Source organism: Crinia signifera, chromosome 2 (genome assembly GCF_055691185.1).
Source record: "Crinia signifera chromosome 2, ASM5569118v1, whole genome shotgun sequence".
NCBI classification, from domain to species: domain Eukaryota; kingdom Metazoa; phylum Chordata; class Amphibia; order Anura; family Myobatrachidae; genus Crinia; species Crinia signifera.
The window spans coordinates 263725575-263734332 of NC_139218.1; the positions used below are offsets into that span (position 1 = coordinate 263725575).

Below are 8758 nucleotides of genomic sequence, written 5' to 3' on the forward strand. Positions count from 1 at the left end.
TCTCTCCTGTTTCTTATTATCCCTCCTCTCCAGTCTCCCACTATTCCTCCTCTCCAGTCTCCTGCTATTCCTCCTCTCCCCTCTCCCATTATTCCTTCTTTCCTGTCTCCCACTATTCCTCCTCTTCTCCTATCTCCCACTATTCCTCCTCTTCTCCTATCTTCCACTATTCCTGCTCTCCCGTTTCCCTCTATTCCTCCTCTCCCATCTCCCTCTATTCCTCCTCCTCTCCCTTCTCCGCTATTCCTACTCTCTTTCCCTCACATAATTTCCCCACTCCAGCTCACTTCCCACAATCCACAACCCCCTCCTCCACAGAGCTTCTGCGAACTTTCTCTCCCCTCAGAGTTCAAAACCCCTCAACCATATCTGTGGCACAACCTTCCTCGCTGTAATTGCCAGTGTATATGCACCTTTAGGGAAGGGATGGCAGAATATTGTCTACAGTGCGTGTATATATATATATATATATATATATATATGAGATAGAAGGGAGTTCAGAGTGCGCCTCAAATTACAATCACAAATAATACTTCAATGAGTTACAATAAAATGTTTTTAAAAAAACAACTTTTATTCAAAAGTGTCTTCTGCAAGATGTCGGTAGCCCAACGCGTTTCGTCAAAAACTTGACTTCCTCAGGGGCATTATAGCAGATTTGTACAGACAGATTTCACACTGTGAATCATAATAAAATCAGTGTGATTTTACACATACATCAAATTAATACAATACAAAAATGTTTATATATATAAAACGAGAAGAGCATGATGAAGGGAAGGAGAAAAAAATCAAGGACGAGGAGGATGAAGGAGAGGTCATTAAATAAGAATAATTTTTCTTAGGAGAGGTCTAATCAATATGACCACCAATACATAAACTGTAGTGCATAGAAAAAGGACCTTATTCAGGAAAAAAGGTGATTAAAACCAGTAGTGTTGCCATTCAATAATTAATGGAGGAAAAAGAAAGAATAAGAACCCAGTGAGGAGTAATTAATTTGGATTATTAATCATACCGAAAGCAAATTTCGTGGATAGGATTCTTGCAATTAAGGGACCAGATTTCCCAAATGAAGAATCAACTCGCAATCCTAAGCAGAAAAATGATAGCCTTGCTGTAAAAGTGCATTGTAAACCTCAATTTTGACCGAGACAGGTGTTGGTAATTACATACCCCTGATGATCAGGTATAGCAATAAATACTGGCTGTTCAGTGTATTCCAAGTCAGGTGAGTTGGTTTTAGGGGGAATTGATTACCCCAAGTTTCCACAAAACAGGGTAACAGGAAAATCAGGCTATAAAATGAAAAACATATTGTCCCCTTTCAATACATGCATAGAAGATTTTCAAATATGTGACAGTATTCGAATTCATAATGATAGCAGGCACTTACCAAGCAGGAGCTAAACCGGATGTGGATACCAGGATTCCAAAGTGCTGAATGAAATCCTGAACTCCTCTCAGGTTATTTATGGGGCTAGCATGATTACATCACTTCCTGTGTGTGCAATTATCCTAAGTCTCAAAAAATGCATTTTTTGAGACTTAGGATAATTGCACACACAGGAAGTGATGTAATCATGCTAGCCCCATAAATAACCTGAGAGGAGTTCAGGATTTCATTCAGCACTTTGGAATCCTGGTATCCACATCCGGTTTAGCTCCTGCTTGGTAAGTGCCTGCTATCATTATGAATTCGAATACTGTCACATATTTGAAAATCTTCTATGCATGTATTGAAAGGGGACAATATGTTTTTCATTTTATAGCCTGATTTTCCTGTTACCCTGTTTTGTGGAAACTTGGGGTAATCAATTCCCCCTAAAACCAACTCACCTAACTTGGAATACACTGAACAGCCAGTATTTATTGCTATACCTGATCATCAGGGGTATGTAATTACCAACACCTGTCTCGGTCAAAATTGAGGTTTACAATGCACTTTTACAGCAAGGCTATCATTTTTCTGCTTAGGATTGCGAGTTGATTCTTCATTTGGGAAATCTGGTCCCTTAATTGCAAGAATCCTATCCACGAAATTTGCTTTCGGTATGATTAATAATCCAAATTAATTACTCCTCACTGGGTTCTTATTCTTTCTTTTTCCTCCATTAATTATTGAATGGCAACACTACTGGTTTTAATCACCTTTTTTCCTGAATAAGGTTCTTTTTTCTATGCACTACAGTTTATGTATTGGTGGTCATATTGATTAGACCTCTCCTAAGAAAAATTATTCTTATTTAATGACCTCTCCTTCATCCTCCTCGTCCTTGATTTTTTTCTCCTTCCCTTCATCATGCTCTTCTCGTTTTATATATATAAACATTTTTGTATTGTATTAATTTGATGTATGTGTAAAATCACACTGATTTTATTATGATTCACAGTGTGAAATCTGTCTGTACAAATCTGCTATAATGCCCCTGAGGAAGTCAAGTTTTTGACGAAACGCGTTGGGCTACCGACATCTTGCAGAAGACACTTTTGAATAAAAGTTGTTTTTTTAAAAACATTTTATTGTAACTCATTGAAGTATTATTTGTGATTGTAATTTGAGGCGCACTCTGAACTCCCTTCTATCTCATTTCTATTACTTTGGTTCCTGTCTAACAGAGGATCCCTCAGAGTTGCTGCCACTAGCAAACGTTAGCGCGGTCTGGGTACCTTTTTCTTTACTATCCATTTCCTGTTAGTTTACCCCTGACTGCTGCTACCTGTACAAATGCCACTTTTTAAAGATAGATCAAAAAGATCTTACAATGTGAAGAGCATCTTCGCTGATGAGGATTTAGGATTGGACGCTGAGGATGACGGAGAGGACTATTATGGTTACTTAAATGCCTTGGAAAAATTGGCCACAAAGGAATTGAAAGGCTATTATGATATAGTAACACTGGAAAAATATATTGAAGTGGGAAGAATCCCTAGAGGTTTGAGACTCCAAAAGATGCCCACCTATGGAAGTGATAATCCATCATTTTTAAAAATATGGAATTCCATTCTAGATGAGTGTTCGGCTAAATTAATGACATCTTTAGTAAACGAGAGGAAAAAGGAACTTGTTTCATTGGAGAGCGAAATGGGCAAAATAGAGGGCCTTTTATCTAAGTTTGATGAAAGTGAGGATTTCAAACGTGATATAACAGACCTCCAATCCAAACTAGATCTCCTGGAAAAAGACATAATCCAGAGAAAACAAAAAAAGTTTTCAAGAGACAAAAAAGATTATGTAAATGGCCACATCCATATATGGCCCAACGAAATTAAAAATTCGGATCTGCCCTTCAGAAAAACCCGACATGATACCAACAATATACCTGTATGGGATAAACCGAGACGCAATTCCTACAGATCAAATGATAGGGAGTATAATTCCTACAGGTTAAATGATAGGGAAAACAACACGTACCGCCCTCGGTACAACCATCAAAACCAATATAATGATCAAAGACACCACTACCAAATGAGACCAAGAAGACAAGATTATAGAGATCATGAAGACAATAGAAATGATCGTAATTACAATAGATTCCAGAGAGGGAGAATACCCCCTCACAATGATCGCCTTCATCCTAATCGTAGAGATGGTTTCAGATCCCCCTCCCCACGCAGAAATCAGCACCAACATTTTTTAGAGGAAGGACGGGATACAGATCCCCCCCATCGCACAGTAAGAGAGGAACTTCATGTGAGACTCGATTCCCCACATGGTCTAAAACGCAGACTGAACGGAGATATCGAGGATCCAGAGGAGGAAAAAAACTCCCCCAAAAAGAAAAAAAATCTACCAATCCCACTGTCACAGGGACAGGAGTCATCAATCTCTCAACGAAAGAATTATCTCCAACAGAGAATGCGGTATTAAACAAAGGCCTCAAGTTCGCACCAGACAGTCACCTTAATCATTTTGACCTCTTCATCGACCTGAATAAGTACATCAGAAATCTCACTGTCCAGAGGCACTTTTTGAAAAATCCTTCCAAACCCATCAATACATCAGAAGATAAACCACTAGTAGCCCCCACATCACGCTTTTATCCAGTGGAATCAAGAGGCAGCCACCTCGATATATTTTTCGAAGCAGTTAGAGATGACTTCAGATCCATCCAGCTTAAAAAACATTTCCCGAAGAACCTGAATGTCCAAGAAAGTAAGGCGGTTAAATCATTGGGGAAAGAAAACAACATGATCATAAAATCAGCCGACAAAGGCGGAGCAGTGGTACTGCAAGACAAAGCCAGTTATCTCTCTGAAGCTGAAAAAATTCTTAATGATGACACCACATATATGAAATTACCATCCAACCCAACGATTGAATTCCAAAAGGATTTGGTCAATCTTCTATCCTCTGGCCTCCAAAAAGGTGTCATATGTCAGGAGGAGTTCGAGTATATGAACGTGAAACACCCGATTCTCCCGGTATTTTACCACATTCCAAAAGTTCATAAAGACCCAAGACATCCACCTGGACGCCCAATAATAGCAGGTGTCAACTCTTTAACCTCGAACTTATCGCACTACTTGGACTTGAAACTGCAGCCATATGTTCTACTTAATGAGTCTCACCTAAATGATAGTTCTTCAGTCCTATGTCTTCTAAAAGGAAAAATTTGGTCAAGAGATCACTGTTGGTTAACCATTGATGTACAAGAGTTATATTCCTCAATACCACATGACAAAGGACTACAGTCCATAGACAAAATTCTACATGATGACCCCAAGAATTTCGACTCTGAAATTGCATTCCTCCTCAACAGTATTGAATATATACTGAAACATAATTTTTTCGAGTTCAATGGCGAATATTTCCTTCAACAACAGGGGACAGCCATGGGGACAAAATTTGCCCCAGCGTATGCGAATCTACACATGAAGGCTTGGGAAGAACGTTACATCTATGGTTCTAGGTTCGAAAATAACATCATTATGTATAAAAGATATATAGATGACCTGCTATTCATTTGGCACGGTGATGAATCCAGCATCCTTGAGTTTATCACATACATCCATGATAATGACCTCAATCTAAAATTTACATATAAAATCCACTCAACAAAAATGGATTTCCTCGATCTTGAACTGGAGGGGAAACCAGATGAGGAAATTATTACTTGAACACACTTTAAAACTGTCGATGCTAATAGTTTTATACCTTCTACAAGTTGCCACTACCCAGCCTGGAAGAATAGTGTTCCGTACGCACAATTCTTGAGGATCAAACGGAATTGCAGTGAGGAAAGTGAATATTGGTCCCAATCACAGCTCCTTGTAGATCGGTTCCTAGAAAGGGGGTACAAAACTGAATTTATAGAAGAAGCAAGGAAAAAAGCCTCACTGAAAGAAAGGAATGGTTTACTCATAAAAAACGACAGAGCCAAAAAAGATCTAAAGTGTAGACCTTTCGTCACCCAATTCAATTGCGAGAACCGGATCATCAAGAATATTCTAGAGAAACATTGGGGCACTCTACTCCGGGACCCAGTACTGGGGCAACATCTTCCCCCAAGACCTCATGTGGTATATCGCAAAGCCAAAAATCTTAAATCCATTCTGGCACCCAGTAAACTAAAACCGACCCCCGATCCAAATCCCCCAATTTCGCATTTTCTAAGCAAAAAACCAGGCACCACCCCCTGTAATAAGTGTATCTGCTGCCAATATCTGGATAAAGTCCAATTTCATCATACCCAGAACAATGGCAAAACATACAACATCAAAGAAGCTGTCACTTGTAATTCAGATCATGTGGTCTATATGATTACATGTAGCTGTAATTTAAATTATATAGGAAAGACCATCAGGCAAGCGAAGATACGCATTCAGGAACATGTAAGGAATATCAGGAATAAGATGAAGGTCCATAGTCTACCCCGCCATTATTTGGACAAACACAATGCAACCGTGACCAGAGACAACTTCAAATTCACCATTCTTGAAAGGGTACCTCTGAACCCCAGGGGAGGCAATAGAGACCACGAGCTGATTAAAAAAGAGAGCTATTGGATATATACCTTGAATTCCTTAGCCCCCAAAGGTCTCAATGAAGGTGTGGACATTGTGGCCTTTTTATAAACCCCATTAGATGCAGACAGTATCTTCATGCATATTATTAGGGTATGATACACCCCCCTACTCTTATTCTTTATATGTTAATTCTTATCTCTATTTTCTTAATTAATTGCAACTGCAACACTGGGGTCTCTATAGGCACAGTCATAATAATATGTTAACCCATTATGTCATGTATACACTCTTTTGGGTACAAAATTTATACGTTATTTCGTTAACAATATTTAAATTGTCTTGGACGATTTTTTTTTTTTTAGTTTTTTTTTTTTCTAGTTTTTTTATGTAGTTATGATTAATTATTCTCTAGATGATACCCAATACTTGTTCAAAAATAACTGTCTTTGACGATCTTGACTCTTTTTGATGTAAATGTGACAGTAATCGATCTCTAGATGATATCTTATATATTTATAATTTTTTGATATCTATATGATATCTTATACATATAATAATTCTTTATACTCCAATTTTTTTCTATAAAAATTTTTTTTTTTACACTACACATTCCCCTTCACGGGTTATTACATATAGGTTCATTAAGGAACCCCTTAGGGAACACTAATTTAAATTTAAGCTACCATCGATTGTATATACCCACATATGTATAGGTCATTATAAGTGGGAAGCACATATATATTTATTCACACGGACACTATTATTGGATTTAATAGCGGCCTTAGCAGTGGTCAGCACTATTTTGATTATTATTTTTTCAAGTTATGGAACGCTATGCGCGTCACACTGAGCTATAAGCGTAACCTTTAGAAGGTATGGAACGCAAGATGCGCTCCACGGAGCCGGAAGTATACACTGTAATGCGATGGAACGCCATTTGCGTTTCACCCAGCCGGAAACAGTTGTCTGGAGTGTATTTTTTTTTTCTAATTATTTATTTATTTATTTATTTATTTTCATTTAATTTTTTTTTTTTTTTTAATTTATTTATTTATTTATTTTCATTTTATTTATTTTTTTATTTATTATTTATTTATGTATTTTATTTATTTTTTTTTTTTTTTCACGGTTTCACACTCCTGATATAAATATAAGTAGGAGGTTCATGTCTCCAATTAAGTTCCACACCTCAAAGGGTGGCTTTTTAGCATTTTTTGAGACTTAGGATAATTGCACACACAGGAAGTGATGTAATCATGCTAGCCCCATAAATAACCTGAGAGGAGTTCAGGATTTCATTCAGCACTTTGGAATCCTGGTATCCACATCCGGTTTAGCTCCTGCTTGGTAAGTGCCTGCTATCATTATGAATTCGAATACTGTCACATATTTGAAAATCTTCTATGCATGTATTGAAAGGGGACAATATGTTTTTCATTTTATAGCCTGATTTTCCTGTTACCCTGTTTTGTGGAAACTTGGGGTAATCAATTCCCCCTAAAACCAACTCACCTGACTTGGAATACACTGAACAGCCAGTATTTATTGCTATACCTGATCATCAGGGGTATGTAATTACCAACACCTGTCTCGGTCAAAATTGAGGTTTACAATGCACTTTTACAGCAAGGCTATCATTTTTCTGCTTAGGATTGCGAGTTGATTCTTCATTTGGGAAATCTGGTCCCTTAATTGCAAGAATCCTATCCACGAAATTTGCTTTCGGTATGATTAATAATCCAAATTAATTACTCCTCACTGGGTTCTTATTCTTTCTTTTTCCTCCATTAATTATTGAATGGCAACACTACTGGTTTTAATCACCTTTTTTCCTGAATAAGGTCCTTTTTCTATGCACTACAGTTTATGTATTGGTGGTCATATTGATTAGACCTCTCCTAAGAAAAATTATTCTTATTTAATGACCTCTCCTTCATCCTCCTCGTCCTTGATTTTTTTCTCCTTCCCTTCATCATGCTCTTCTCGTTTAATATATATAAACATTTTTGTATTGTATTAATTTGATGTATGTGTAAAATCACACTGATTTTATTATGATTCACAGTGTGAAATCTGTCTGTACAAATCTGCTATAATGCCCCTGAGGAAGTCAAGTTTTTGACGAAACGCATTGGAATACCGACATCTTGCAGAAGACACTTTTGAATAAAAGTTGTTTTTTTTAAAACATTTTATTGTAACTCATTGAAGTATTATTTGTGATTGTAATTTGAGGCGCACTCTGAACTCCCTTCTATCTCATTTCTATTACTTTGGTTCCTGTCTAACAGAGGATCCCTCAGAGTTGCTGCCACTAGCAAACGTTAGCGCGGTCTGGGTACCTTTTTCTTTAATATATATATATATATAAAATATGTGTGTGTGTGTGTGCACATATATACATCTATATTTGTCAATTTGGAGAGGCACAAAGTAATTCCCCCTGACAATGAGCTTGTAAACCGCCATGGCCACTAGATGGTAATCCCCCTGTGCAATGAGTTTGTAAACCCCCTTCCCCCTTTGGCAGAGATCATGAAGCCCCTGGAAAGAAGCATGTGACTCTTGGCAAGGAGAAATATTCCCTGTCATCGAGCAATTAACCCCTGGCAACGAGCATGTATACTCCTGGCAACAAGCATGAAGATAAGCAGAACGTATGTGGCATAATATGTAATAGGCATTACAGTGTGTGGTATAATATGTAATGGACATAACGGTGTGTAGTAGGCATTATGGTGTCTGGTATAATGTGTAATAATCATTATGGTTTGCAGCATAATATGTT

At 37.5% G+C, this 8758-nt stretch overlaps 2 long non-coding RNA genes across 2 annotated transcripts; one reads left to right on the forward strand and one right to left on the reverse strand.

Annotated features, from left to right (window-relative positions):
* Positions 1 to 509: 509 nt before the first annotated feature.
* Positions 510 to 1494, reverse strand: LOC146059036 (uncharacterized). The gene is made up of 3 exons (XR_014470113.1): positions 1397 to 1494; positions 1019 to 1298; positions 510 to 678 (listed from the first exon to the last, which is right to left on the reverse strand). It is a non-coding gene; the product is annotated as an uncharacterized LOC146059036 (long non-coding RNA).
* A 5725-nt stretch (positions 1495 to 7219) lies between these two features.
* On the forward strand, positions 7220 to 8076 carry LOC146059037 (uncharacterized). Its single transcript, XR_014470114.1, has 3 exons — positions 7220 to 7317; positions 7416 to 7695; positions 8036 to 8076. It is a non-coding gene; the product is annotated as an uncharacterized LOC146059037 (long non-coding RNA).
* Positions 8077 to 8758: the final 682 nt, after the last annotated feature.